At 41.1% G+C, this 14,247-nt stretch overlaps 1 protein-coding gene across 3 annotated transcripts in view; it reads left to right on the forward strand.

Moving 5' to 3' along the window:
- LRP1B (LDL receptor related protein 1B) overlaps nucleotides 1–14,247 on the forward strand; it is a 591,311-nt gene that overhangs the window by 56,776 nt on the left and 520,288 nt on the right. The gene's annotated exons all lie outside the window — the stretch shown is intronic.

Below are 14,247 nucleotides of genomic sequence, written 5' to 3' on the forward strand. Positions count from 1 at the left end.
CTGGGGATCAGGCTTCTTTCCAAAAGTGCTAAAGAAATGCCAGGTTCCAATTAATTTAAACAACTTCCTTTTTTTTTTTTTTTTTTTCCCTTCTTTTTTGGCTTTATATCTTTCTGAGATACGGGAAATTAAGAATGACTGCTCCAGTATTGAAAGCTAGGAATGTCATAGAAAAGTATAATAATAATCCTGGATTTTTGTTGAGTAATTCCTTCCAGGCTGCTTAAATTTTCTTGGATTATTTATTTTGAAAAAGTTAGGTGAAGGATTGCATCATTCACACTGTAACTTTTGAGAAGAAATGTGAAAAGGCAAAGAGTCAGACTCACCCTGGCATAATTTGATTGGTTTCAGTGAAGTTGCACTGGGGACTCATTCAGCCTGAGAAGTTGGTAATCATGTAACACAGATGTTAGTGTTTGAAGGCAATGGTCCATAATAGCAGAAGGAACAATACTACACCCCAAAGGGCCTATTGAGTGAATGAGATGTTAGGTTTTTACACAAACACAGAATCGATGCTGTTTGCAAGACCTAAGAATACCTAAGAAAATAGAATGCTTTACTCAATCTTAACATTTTAGATTAAACCTGCTGGTGTTCATTCTAAAGCAATGAGAGGACATTTTAGCATCATCCTCTGACTGCTTATATAGAAATGGGCAGTTTCAATATGCAAATGACATTTCTGTATCAATAGTCTTAAAAACATTGTTCTCATCTTCATGTATTACTCAAATTCTTGCAAGATATTTGAATAGGAAGGTTTAATGTAGGTTCATAAAAGATTTTCATATTTTTATGCAGGGAAATGTGGAATTTGATGAGCATTTATGTATTTTGTAAATGAGTTACACAGTTTGTCATCTGGAGGATAGAGGTCAGACTTATTAGAAGCAGAGCAGTTATGGTTTGTGCTCTGTGGTTAAATATCAGAATCATTAAATAGGCACACCGTTACAGTCAAAATACTAGAATAAAAATGACAGTTGTGTAAAAGACTGATGAGTGTCTGTGTGCCAGTAGGCCTTTTATAATTGAAAATCTGATGCTGATAGCACATGCTGATTCCTTCCCACTGCTCAAAAAGAGATGAGACCTCCCAGATTATTCGTTTGCCATTAGACAAACTTCCAACCCCTTGTTGTAATCCTGTGGCTCCTTCCCTGCAAACCAGGCAGCTCAGCAGCTCTCTCCTTTTGAATTCCCTTCCTTAGGAGAGTTGTAAGGGATAGAGATGATGAATCAAAGAACTTTGATTTCTCCAATATATCTTTAATTGTCAGTAGAAAGAACTAGGCAGCAGCTCCAACTGTCTGTTGTAGTGCTGTGGCTCTTCTGGTGACTGAATGACATGCTGCTCTACAGTCTGAGGAAATGTCTCAGTGTGCTTTTTGGTTTCTTAGCAGCTTGGGGTTTTTGCTTGTTTGGTTTTTTTTTTTCTTCAGGAAAGCTCTTGAAAGGTTACGTGGTTCTGAAATGCTGCTGGTTTGCTATTTGTGTTTTATTTAGATTAAAAGGCAAAGTACATCCATTCCAGGCTTAGGCGATTTAGCATAATTAATTTTACAATACAAATAGTTTAATTAAATTCAAACATTGTTAAATTAAAGTCCTCAGGAACCACATATACTGTTTTTATGCTGCCAGACATCCAGGCTTACACTGTCAGTCTTCTCTAGAGATTACTTTTTTGTGGCACATTCAGTTCAAGTAAATGCCAGGGAATGGGAACAGCAAAGAAAACCAACCTACCCAGCAAACCCCACTGAAAGCCTCTTTCCCTTATAACAAAGGAGCCAAGTGCTCATGCTGTAAAGACTTGTTCCCTTTAGCAGTTGTACAGTCATCACATTGACAAGGTTGAAATGATGCTCATCTATCTCTGCCCCTTCAGTCTCTCTTCCATTGCCCAGTATAATAGTGCACACTGTAATACTGCATGCATTTCTCAAGCCTGTCCTGCAGAACAGGGATTGAGTGTGTCTGTCAGCTCCACACGGTCTCCAGACGACTATGATTTCTTCATTACTCTTTCCATGATTGGATGTCAATTAGTGACTTAAAAAATAAAGTCTTCATCGTGTTAGCAATCCCCTGGGTTTGTGAGTCTTCCCACACCCCCAGCCATTTTATCTAATTCATTAGGGAGGTGGAAATGAAGTACTGCTGTCAGGTTGCGTTGGGGAGAGGCAGCAAATGAGCTCCTTTGGGCTTTGTAGTTTGGGAGGGCTGACCCCCATCCAGTGGGACCACTGCTGCCAAGGGGATCCAAGAGGCCCACTGCTTTCAGCTCTGCTGCTGTTTGCACCTGCATAATCCAGACCTTGCTACGTATGCCTAACGCTGCAGATTTCTTATGTAAGCTTCTCGAGAGAAAGGTTAAGAATGAAAATATCTGCCAACTCAGGTCTTTTAAAGTGCCTTTTCAAGGCAAAGTCCAGACGAAAGGTTTTGTATTGACAGCTGGTGAAACGTTCATGGAGATGACATCTGCCCATTAAAAATATCCCTCATGCTTTTCCTTCTCCTCTGGGATTTCAAGACTGCAAGTCATTTTCAGGAGAGATGTAACCTTAGATCAAGTTATGTAAAAATACATCGCTTCCACCAAGTGAGATAATCACAATGTGATGGGGGAATATTAAGCAACTGCCTTCTCATGGTGTGCACAGGAATTTTCAGAGTTTTCCTCTAAGTGTCTTCGATTGTTATTTCATATTGTGACACCTGTAATTGTATATAGCAATCTAGATTTTAAAATTCTGACAAGGCTGCTATGGGTTCTACAGCACACATAAATCCATCATGGTGTCGGGGATAGATTTTAAATTGATGGTACCACACCAAGCAGGGAAATAAAAGCACTAGCAGCTCCTATCCTTGTCGTCTAATAGCTGCAAATGATTGTATGAATCATTAGCTCAGAATCTATAGTCCTACACATTTAAAACCATTTCTAGATTAATGCCCTTTTCATCTGTGATACGATATTAGTAGTTGGCTGCAAAGCAAGTAGTTTCTAGTGGTATGCAACAGGAATGGCAATTTACAGTTCATTTATTTCAGTATTTCTCTGATCCCCATGTGGTAGATACTAGCAGTGGGGCAGAGTGGTGGGTCACTTCTCCCGACAGGAGCTGTATCTATTGATGAGCTCTGAATGTTCAGCTGCTATTTTCTACCTGTTCATCTGTCAAAATGTGGTGAAATGTGCTTGCTCTGAGTGGGTTTTCACAGCTAGTGTTTACTACTGATGGCATACATAGGGATATGCTTTAAATAGAGAATCAGTAAAATGAGGGCTTTGCATTTGGATGTCATAGAATCACAGACTGTCTTGTGTTGGAAAGGACTTTAAGGATCATCCATTTCCACCTCCTTGCTGTTAGCATGTTTGCCAAGGTCACAGGTACAGTGCCCAGCTTTGTACTGGAGCTTTGTACGTGTTTCCTTCCAGGTTCCTACTGCAAATAAAGGGTTAGACTGAGCATTTAGAGAAAATCAATGTACCTGCATTACATACTTTTTCTTCAATTGGACAGAATTGCTTGGTTTCTTCTTTCTATCCTCTATAGGAATTTCCATTTTTCAAGTGGCTGTTCCTGGTCACCCGTGTGGCTTTCTCATCCTCCCATTACTGTGAACTTGTGGGCAATTGATGGATTGCTCTAAGCTGTATCACGATGGTTTTAAACACTGCTCTCTAAGAGTAATTAATAATTACATGGAAGGAGCAAAGCAATTTAAGAAGTTACTTTAAAGCAAATGTCTCAACTCCTGTCTTTCATTTTGATGGGTATTTAATATTAATGATGCTGAAAGCGTGAAAGAGAATTGGGAACTCAGGCAGGACAGTGCTGGCATTTCAGCATTTTCTACTTCTTTACCATACTCTGGGTAGAAATCAGGTCTGTTGTCCTTAGCAGCAACTTCTCTGTTCTCTATTGTAGAGCCTAGGAGGTCAGGCTTTTCATTTCACATACTTAAACAATGGTGGCATGATCTCACATCTTTAACACGATGACAGAAAATATCTATGGGTCTGTTGTAACTAAACTGGTTTTATAGCGCTGCTGAATGCAGGAGGATCAGAGGTTAGCAACAACAACCTGATGTAAGTACCTGAAGGGTTGACACTTGAAAGGGATGCTCTTTCTGTAATGATGAGTTCTTGGAAACTGTTGCAGTTTTAATACTGTTACTGCTGCATTTAATTTGCTTCTTCTTTTGCAGCGGGGAGTAAATGATGTTAAATATATTCTCCCCTGTATCCCAGCTGAGAGATTGACAGCTATTTATACCTTATTTGAAGTGAAAGTTAGTTTCATAACTTTTTTTCCTCCCTTCTCTTCTGCTCTATTCTAAATTCACAGGCTCTGGTTTACTGTACTAAAATAATAGCAGAGGGCTGTGCATTTTCCAGACGTGTCTGTAAATAAAATATGCAGGCCTGCCTACATTTTCAAGTAGCAGCCAGCATATAACATTATCATACATTAATAGGTGCAAAAGTCAGATTCTGCTATCGGCATGTTAATGCTGAACTCTCTAAGTAGGGAGACAGATAATTTCATATTTAGATGATGTTAGCAGATACATTACTCAATCACTGCAGCACAGACCTTGAACACACCCAGTCTTACATTGATAGCTACCAAACGTGCTGTGGAGGTTACCGGAGAGTTATCTCCATCCTTCTATGCCTCTAGCTATTATTTTTTTTTTTTTCTTTTAAAGAATCTGGAGGAATAATAAGAAAAAAAGAGTAGATTTGCAAAAGCAAAATTTGTAGGATATGGTTGTGTAAACATGGGCAGGCAGATCTGCTGGTGTAGGAGTGCTCCTTCACTGCAATGTGACCTACATCTTACTGTAGGAGCAGAGAATGTACTAAGTCAGTGCTATTCGCCCCTGTTCCTGAGGCTTTTGGGTGGTTTTTTGAGTTTTCTGTGGCAAATCACCAAGGGATCTCTTATGGTTTATGTTAGAATAACTTCAGGAGTGCTGCTGGGATTTCCAGCATTGAGGATGAGGCCTGCAGCCCTTGCAGGGTCAGCAGAGGGGCTGCACACCTGAATCAGCCCTCTCCGTCTGCTTGCCTTAATAAATTCCTCAGCACTCTGCTCCAACACGTCCTGATATTCATCAGTTCCCTTCTCCAAATAAGCCAAAAAAAAATTCCAGGAAGGTTTGTCTGTCATTATTGATGTTCATAATATAGTGAGATTGATGGATTGCACTAAAATCCTCACTGTGGCAATGGCCCGTTCTGAAATGCATTGGAAAAGAAAGCAGCTTTAGTGCAAAGGAAGGTATGCAAGAATATTTAAAGGTTTTTGGTAAAATATGTCAGATGTAGAAGGGACACTGGAATCAGAGAATAGCTTAGGTTGGAGGGGACCTTAAAGATCATTGAGCTCCTTCACTTCTGCCTTCCAAGGAAGAAGCGTGAATTTATGAGATGTATTAATTACCATCTGAAAACTTGCTTATGAGCTTATAAAAAGTGACATTTTTTCAGGTACATCCCTCTTGTAGTTTAATTTCTGCCGTTTGTCATAAAGAAATGTGGGCAGCCTTTGGGAATATCTCAGTGGTTCTCTAACATGCAAAAGCCTTTACAGCAGGTAGCAGCTAAAAGACCCGTTGGTACATTTAAAAGAGGAGGCTACTTTGAAGTACTTATAGTGAACATCAAACATACAGACATTTTTCTAGAAGGAAAATTAGTTTTCATATGGAATATGTATCTAAAATTGAGAAGGGAACAAAGCATAAAAATACATGAATATTTCCATCATGCAACGACAAATGTAACTTTCCCAGATATTATTCAGCTGCCTGTATTAATTAATGCATTTCTGGAAAGTGTGCATATAACCATAAAGAGAGATCTCTGTATATTATCCATAAATGACCACAAGTCTCCAGTTTGTTAACCCATAATGCAGAATATTTTCTTTTACTCTGGATAAAATAATGACTTTACAAGGATTGGAGACACAAATACTAAATGCCAGCAAACAACACCCCAAAAACTAATCTGCCACTTTAATCCTGGAAACAGCATTTCACCTAGAAAACCATTTCTTGATCATGAGCATTTAGCACTCGTTGCTGCAGTGGGGCAGGGCCAACAAGATGAAACTCCCAGGGACTTCCTTGCAAAAGGCTGCACAAGGATATCAAGTCATCCTGTACCCAAATCACAACAATAACAGCAAATCATACTCATGAGTCCTATATCAAAAGCTTTAATTTCTGTCTCCAAGATCACACCTGCCCTACGTTATTTTTCCCAAGAAGATAGCAAGCTTCCTTGCAAATCAATTTGCCTATACCAGCTTGTTTGGGAGGCCTGTAATTTGTCAGAAATCTCCTAAATTCCAATATAAATTTATTCATGAACAATTTATAGCCCCTCAATCTTGTTTGTCAGCCTTTAAAGTTAAATAATTCTTCTCCCTCCCTGCTGTTTACTTCCAAATGTACCTATAAGGAATGATTGTATCCCTTCTCAGACTTCATTTTGCTAGGCTAAACAGACCAAGCTCTTTCTAATTTCCTTCTCCTTAATCATCCAACCAAGGCTTAGCTGTATTTCTCAAACCGAGGTATGCAGAAGGATGCACAGCATTCTGCCTTCTGTGCTGTGAGTGCTTTGGGTGAAGGTTGGTCTCTGCTGAACGCTTGCCTTTGTAAGTTATCTCTAAACTGTGCAGTTAAGGGGAGTAGATCAGTGTTCACTCACACAGCTTTTTGTACCTTTGCTATAAAGAAATCTACCAGCAAATTAGGTTCAGAAAACTTATTTCTTATTGGAACCATCTGTTTGATGGTTGTGGAGGTTACCTCCTAATTGCTTGGGTTGGACTCAAGCCTCTACCTTCAAACACGTAAAGCCTTTGGGAAGCCTGGTTTCTCTAACGAGTTTTATTATTATGTGTTGAAGAAAGTGGCTTCTTCACTGTAAAGATGCAATTTTTAGGTTGAACGTAACTGCTGTAAGATGATTTCAAGCAGGCTTTGATTTGCTATAAGCAGAATAAAAACTCATGTACTGTCCTCCCTAATTTCATCACCCGTGGTGTAGGGTAAGTTCTTCAGCATGTGCTAAGATGCTTCCAGTTTCTCCTATATGCAGCTCATTTTGCAGTTTAGCCTCCTTTTCTTAGCTTGCCTGGTTCATCACCTTAATTTAAATTCAATTTTTTTGCTAATTGGGTGATCAGCCAATGTTCCCTCTAGTCCTTCTTTTGTCCTCTGGGATTTTTACTTAGTGGAAAGAAACTCATTGTATATGTTATTCTGGGTGGTGTTTGTGAACGAGTCTTAAAATCTTGGATGTCAAATACAGTGCATAATATAAATATATATATAAAGCCAAAAAACCCAGACTGATAAATCTCCTCCTGTGATCTCATTATGTGATCATTAGGTGACCTGCCAGCCAGACAGCCGGCCCTTCAACAGTCTTACTGTTTGCTGTCTGCTCCTGAAAGAGCAAAGGGATGAGAGACAGCACACTCTCTTTCCAGGTCTGCCTGCAATGACCTGCCCAACCTCTCTGCCACCGTAGCTATACATTTGGTAAATTACAGTTATCTGTCCCCTGGCAGGGACTGAAGACCTTGGTTATTAAGAATTATAAAGAGCAGAGAAATATTATGGGCAGTCAGCACAAGAGCTGAGATGATAACTCATGGTCTCCTTGCTCGGACCTCGGTGCTCTTTTCGTCAGAGTCGAGGGTACAGTGGCTCTGGGAGAAAAGAGCATGATGTTTCATCAATTTCTGCAGGAGTACATAGCAGAGCTGCAAAAATTCATGAGACTCCTCCAAGATATGTGACAGGTCCATATATAAGTGTCTTCACATCTCCCACCCCGTCTTTTAACCTCTGGCCCTCGGCTCTGCTGTCCTGGCTGATACGAGGGCTGGCAGCGGAGACTGCTGGAATAAAAGGGCTGTGGATGCACACAGGGTCACTCATGGGATGGAGATGGCTGAGCAGAAGCAGCGTAGAGACACAGCATCGTCATATCCAGTGAGTGAGGTTCTTCTTTTCTCCATTAGACCTGGGCAGAGGCTTTGATTGGTATTCACGCTGGTACAGATTGAAAAGACTTGTGAAAAGTTACCTATATTTCTCCCAAAAGGTGAATTATGCTTTGCAACACATAAAATCTGACCCCTTATTTTTCGATTTTGGGCTGATACATGACAATTAATGCCCATATCAGTGCAAGATCACAGGAGGTTTTGCTCCCAGACTGCTTGATGTGAATGGCAGCATCACTTCCAGCACCAGACCAACATTCCCCTGTCCCCTGGTTTGGACCCTCTTGTTTAGGCTGGTGGCTGCTCCTGTGTTTCCTCCTGCACTTTCTGCTCCATGCTCAACACTGGTGCAAGGATCCTCATAATTTCAGCAGCCTTCAGCTCTTGTCCTGAATGATTAGAAAGCAGCCAATTGATTGTAATACCTTTGTAATAGATCTCATGAGGAAATTGAATCCACTCTTGATTATGAAATTTGCCCCTGTAAGCTGCCCTTATTCACAACTCACCAGCTGAGCAAAAGATGCCACTGAGATTGCTTTTTGAAACAGTCGGTTTCTGTTTTGGTGAAGTTGTCATGCAGCACAGACCTCAAAATTCTCTGAGCTAGATGTTTGAGGAGTGTGAACCCCATATATACATATAGAGAGAGAATAATAAAACACTATTATTGGGTTTGGGGGAGTGCACACCTCAGTGAAATCACTCCTGGAAATTGCTGGTGGGTTTTGCAGTTTGGAAATTTTTGCCCATGCACCAAAGGAGTAGTTCTGCTCTCAGATTGGACCCAGTGGCCTGGCTGTAGTAGCAGTAGATGAAAATCTGCTCTTTCCATCCTTCATCAATGTGGTTGTGCTTCTTCCTCACAAGCACCCACTTCTCCGCAGTATGCAGCAAACTTGATGTCTGAAGGCATTAGAAGCCATCCCTTCTGCTATAAGTGCAACTTGGAGAGGGGTTAGGGAAACGTGCAGGAGTTGATTGAGCAAAGGCAATTAAAATGTAGAAATCAAGACGTGATGGTCAAGTATGTGAGAGATGAGAATCACCTCTTCCCATCCTACCTGAAAACACTTCCAAGTTGGATTCTCTTGCTGGTGGTTTTCTTTTCTTCAGCACATCTAATGTGTGCAGGGTATGACAGAGAATGGCTGTTATATGTAAAGGTTATTTTAGGTCTTTAAAAACAGTGAAATGTAGATTTCTTTTTTTGGCCTAGATGATAATTGCAGTCTCTTGCAAAAGGCAGGCTGGAATCAAGCACAGATGCTTGTAGATAAATGCACTATTTGTACATCTGAAGGCTTCATTGTGGAGCTGTGATTGGAGAAAATCTACAAAAAGGCATATACGTGTTAAGTGCTGAAGCCTTCAGTCAGAAAGCAGCCTTTGGAAATACTATTTTGAAAGGGCATATTGACAGATTGAGTTTTAAGCATAGTTGCATTGATTACGCAGAATTATGGTCTCCTTTGGACTAAACTGTGCTGCTATTAGATGGATTTTTAGACAAGTGTTATGTGAGTCTCAAAGAGCGACAACCACTACACCAGAGCAGTTAGGGCTTTTTTCCTATGATTATTGGCAGCTTGTCCTGAATATTGAAAGAAACATGCATTTTCCACTTAAAACAAGGTGGATAAAAGACACCAGGTAGCAAGGGCTGGTGTGCCTGTAAGAACACATCCTGATAGCAGAGGAAAATGGGATCACCAAATAAAAACTATTCATCTTTAAAGGTTCCCACACTACCCATATGCTGTCGTTATCTCTATTTTGCTACCACCGATGTCTTCAGTCATACATCACTGCCAGCAAGGCTTAGTCAATTTGTCTTAAAGCAATTCTCCGCTTCTTTCTCTGCTGCTCTATAGAGCTGCTGTAACAATTAGACCTTCACACATAGGTCCTTTCCTCACACTTTCCTCTCATGTGGTTTTACAGCCCTCCTCATAATAGCTATGCATTTGCATGCTGTAGCTGCTGGCTGTGGCACTGATTATCATCATTTTACTGTCATTGCATGCTGCTTTAACCTTTTGTTGTACCTGACTGCTGCCTCTGTTCTGTTTTGGTTAGGCAGTGTTTGTTGTGGGGACTCTCTGGCTGGTATCACTGTCTGTATAGCAGTTAGCATTTTCAAGTCTCGATCTCAAACCACGGCTTTTAATTGCCACTGCAAAACAATTGCATTGACCAGGTCAGGCCAGCTGTTATAAAAATTTAAGCTACCTTTTGACTGTCTTTCTCTGTGCCAATGCCCTTCACTCATAGAGAATAAGGCTATCTATTTTTGTGTCCTTTGATTGCCCTCCATGCTTTTTCCCACTCCTTTCTCCATTTGAGGTTATTGCTGCTTATTTCTGGGGCCATGCATCATGCAATGGTGGGCATGAGATGTGGGGCAGCTTCCATGCATCTCAGGAGACTCAGGTTGCCCAAGGAGGTTATGGATGCCCCATCCCTGGAAGCATTCAAGGCCAGGCTGGATGTGACTCTGGGCAGCCTGGTCTGGTGGTTGGTGACCTTGCACATAGCAGGGGGGTTGAAACTAGATGAGCATTGTGGTCCTTTTCAACACAGGCCATTCTATGTCTCCTTGGTATCACTCTGGCGTCCTCAGCCCAACATCTCCTCACCTTTGGGAAGCCTTATGGAGAAGTCTTGGACAGGCACAGCTGTGCTGATGGATGGTCCTTGAGCCAGCAATAATGAGTGAAGGATTCCTCCCTCTTTGTGCATCTGTGAATGCCTAGTACATGTTTTCCCTGGGGTTTTGAAGAATACTTTGCAGGCTACTGTAATTTAAAAGCTTAGGTGAAATGGCTGGTGAGTTTAAAACTGATAGCATTGTCTCGTGTAATTTCTTTGTGCTTGTTAATGATCCCTCATCTCCTTCTGTTCATAATAGGGGCGTAGAACCAGAGTGAAAGTTGAGATACATAGAAAGGCTTTGACAAAAGCCAGTCTTCCGTGAAATAGAAACTCAACTTTAAGGAAAAATGACCCGCTAATAAATTACATTTCAAAATGTGTCTTCAAATAACGCATGGAGTCTGATTTACATAAAAAACATTTCTTAGAGCCCTTAAGCTCCAGTTGCTGTGCTGCAAGCCAGGTTTTCATTCAGCAAAGCCAAAGAAGTGTCCTTGCTCCTGCAGAATCACCATGAAAAACAGATCATTGTGTATGTCCACAGTTCTGCTGACATCTAATGGCACCATGTTCCCTGATTGTGCTGTGTGGGGGCATGATGCTCTCAAAGAGAGGAAGGACAGCAGTTTAAACCAGGAAATCCAGATGAAACCTCAAGTAAATGAGCATTCAGTCTTAGTATTGGTGATTTTTAATCTTTCTTTAAACTAACATCTCCCCCAAACAGTCTCTTGAGAAAAGCAGGGGAAAAAAAAAAAAAAAAAAAAAAAGAGGAGTATATAATAGCAACTTACAGGCTTCCTCTAAGGTTAATTAATTGCAGTTAATTGGAAAGTACTATAGCAATGAACAGTAGCTTTGAATTTGATAGTAGGGGAGAAAAAGAAACTAGGAAAAACCCATATGGAACAATCCTGATCTTGCTGATGTTTTTTTCCCTCCCCTCTCTGTAGGTTCGGTTTGCAAACCTAACTCAGACAATTTACAAATATAATTACAGTGGAGAATTAATTTAGTGGCTGTGCAGTATGGTGAAAAGAATAAAATGTTTTCATTAGGAAAGCTGAGACCAGCAAATGTGGAAAGGACTCATCTGCACCCATGTGTTTCACCAAACTTTAAAGAAATTTGTCCCCTAATTTTAGTTCCTTTCTTTTGAGATTGAAATCAGCAGTAAACCAGCAGATCTATTTAGATTAAAATCGGTAGTAAAACCCATGGTGGTCTTTTTTTTTTTTTTTTTTTTTTTTGCCTTTAGAAGGAGAATTTCCTTGAAAAATGAGGTGCCGGTTTGGGTCCCTTCCCAAGCAAAGGGTGTGTGTTGAGTCAGCACTGGAGTTGCAGCACTGCTTGGCCCCACAGTTGCACAGTGCAGCCCCTCAGCCTACCTTGGCCCCAAACAAGTCTCACTGTGCCGGGGAATTCATTTCTCTCGCTTTCTCATCTGCTGAAGTAATAGGGTCAGACCAGCGGGGAAAGGTAAAATTGCTTTCAAGTTTTCCAACTCCCTGTGAAGGCTGCTGTCTATATATGATGTGGTTACAGTTCCCAAACTGATGGATTTATTTTACTGCTGTAGTTCTGAGAGCATGGAGCAAGGTTGCACAGGAGAAAAGTTTACCAATGAAGATACCTAGAAAACCTAAAGCTAAAATAAGAGGATGTAGGCACGTTTGGAGATGAGCTATAGCCGATAATATTTGTTCATAACAGACTCATACTGTCATAATAAAGGATCCCTTGAGCCACCTCAAAGTCTTATTTTGAAATTTATTACGCTATTTAGCATATACAAGGTTAAGAAAATGGGTACCATAGCCAGATGGCTGGGGAATTGTATCATCCTTCTGCTCTCTTCCCTAGTGCCAATAAATTTGGTGGCCGAGGCAGGGCACCAGATGCAGGATGCTGCCAGTGGCGGCACGGACTGCTTGCTCCCTGCAGACCTGTAGGATCTCTGCTTTGAGGACAAGCTCCAGGGATATGGGCTCAAACACAGCTAAAGTGGCTGAAGGAAAAGGAGAGCGCTGCAGAGAAGGGAGCCGAGGAAATGCCACTTCATCCATCCATTAAAGGGGAGAAATATTACCAGTGTCATGAGGTTGTTAGGAAATGAATTAGATAAAGAAGAGAAGTCATATTCAATTAAATCGTGCCTGTCTTCTCTTCTGGACAATGTGACACTGAGGCTATGCTTCACAGTTTGTAGATTTGTATAGAAATTGGTGCTAATAGTTCAATTTTGTGTAATTATCATGCTAGTAACATTGAAAATGAAGAATCTGGGTTGAGGGAGGAGGAGACAATGCTTCTATGAATAGTTAATATTCAGAGACAGATGGGGTGAAATTATATTTAGAGATTAAACTGACAGCAAAGAACCTCTGAGATCTAATGCCATCTCTGACCCGGTGCCCCTGTCCATCACAAGGTGTCAGAAAGGCTCTCCGGGTTTGGGGTATTCTTTTTGATATCTTGTACATGAAGATAATACCTTGCTATCTCACTGGGGCTTTGTGACAATTCACGTCTGTCTCACCCTTTGAAGCAGACCTTGTAAAGTGCTAAGCATTATTAAGATGAGATGAGGAGAATCTCTTATCTGCAGCATCGGGTTCTTCAGGGATGGGGAAGGAGGCAGTGAGCTATTATCCACAGTGCTCCTCTTGAGCCGAAGTTTGATCAGCCTTAGTATGATTCAACAAAACCCTGTTCAGCTGTGGACAAATGGACATTTCTATTGTAAGTGGTGAAATGGAAAGTTGGATAAAGAGTGAAATCGCCCGACACCGCCTTTGATCATAATCTATCTATGCCTCAAAGGAGAACATAGTAATACAAACATATTAGCCAGAATAAGTCAGTTTTGCCAAAAATAACTCATCCTGCTGTTCTGCCTGCACCAAGCCATCAGGAATATACACAAGCAGTTGTTATTTGGTTGTTGTCAGCACGGAGGGGTGTTGCTGTTCTGGTTATGGGCTGCCAAGCAGCCTGCTGAGGGTCTGCATTCTGGTGATGCTATCCCAGGTTCCAACGTTTGTAAAGCACTTAAGCATCTTTCAACGTGTGAAGAATTGTGGGAATCTGTCACTTGGTGAACTACGGTGGGTCTCTCTCTGATCAGTTTAAGACATAAATGAAGTCACATTTTTAGGCTAAGGCTTTGTGCAGAAGCAAACAAGAGGACAGGAGCAGCCACGGGGCAGATAGTAGCAGGCAGGTGAGGAGATGTTCTGAGCAGGAGCACAAATTGGCAACGAGTCTTTGAGGAGGGAACAATTCTATATGTAAGAGTGTTCTCACCTATCAGTATTTTTACTGGTGTTATGGAGCAGTCCATGGACAAGCTCTAACATTCAAAGTTTGTGCTTTGCTCTTTCAGCATTCTGAGCTTTCTGGACATTGTTTCAAGGTCATCACTATCTTCTCTGTGGTCAATCAAACCAAAGCATCTCTCCTCACTCCTGTCTGGCATTCCTCCAGCACCCCCTCCCCCCACAGGATTGGCCTTCACAGTCCTAATGTC

This window comes from Phasianus colchicus, chromosome 7, assembly GCF_987193195.1.
Source record: "Phasianus colchicus chromosome 7, bPhaCol1.hap1.1, whole genome shotgun sequence".
Classification (NCBI taxonomy): domain Eukaryota; kingdom Metazoa; phylum Chordata; class Aves; order Galliformes; family Phasianidae; genus Phasianus; species Phasianus colchicus.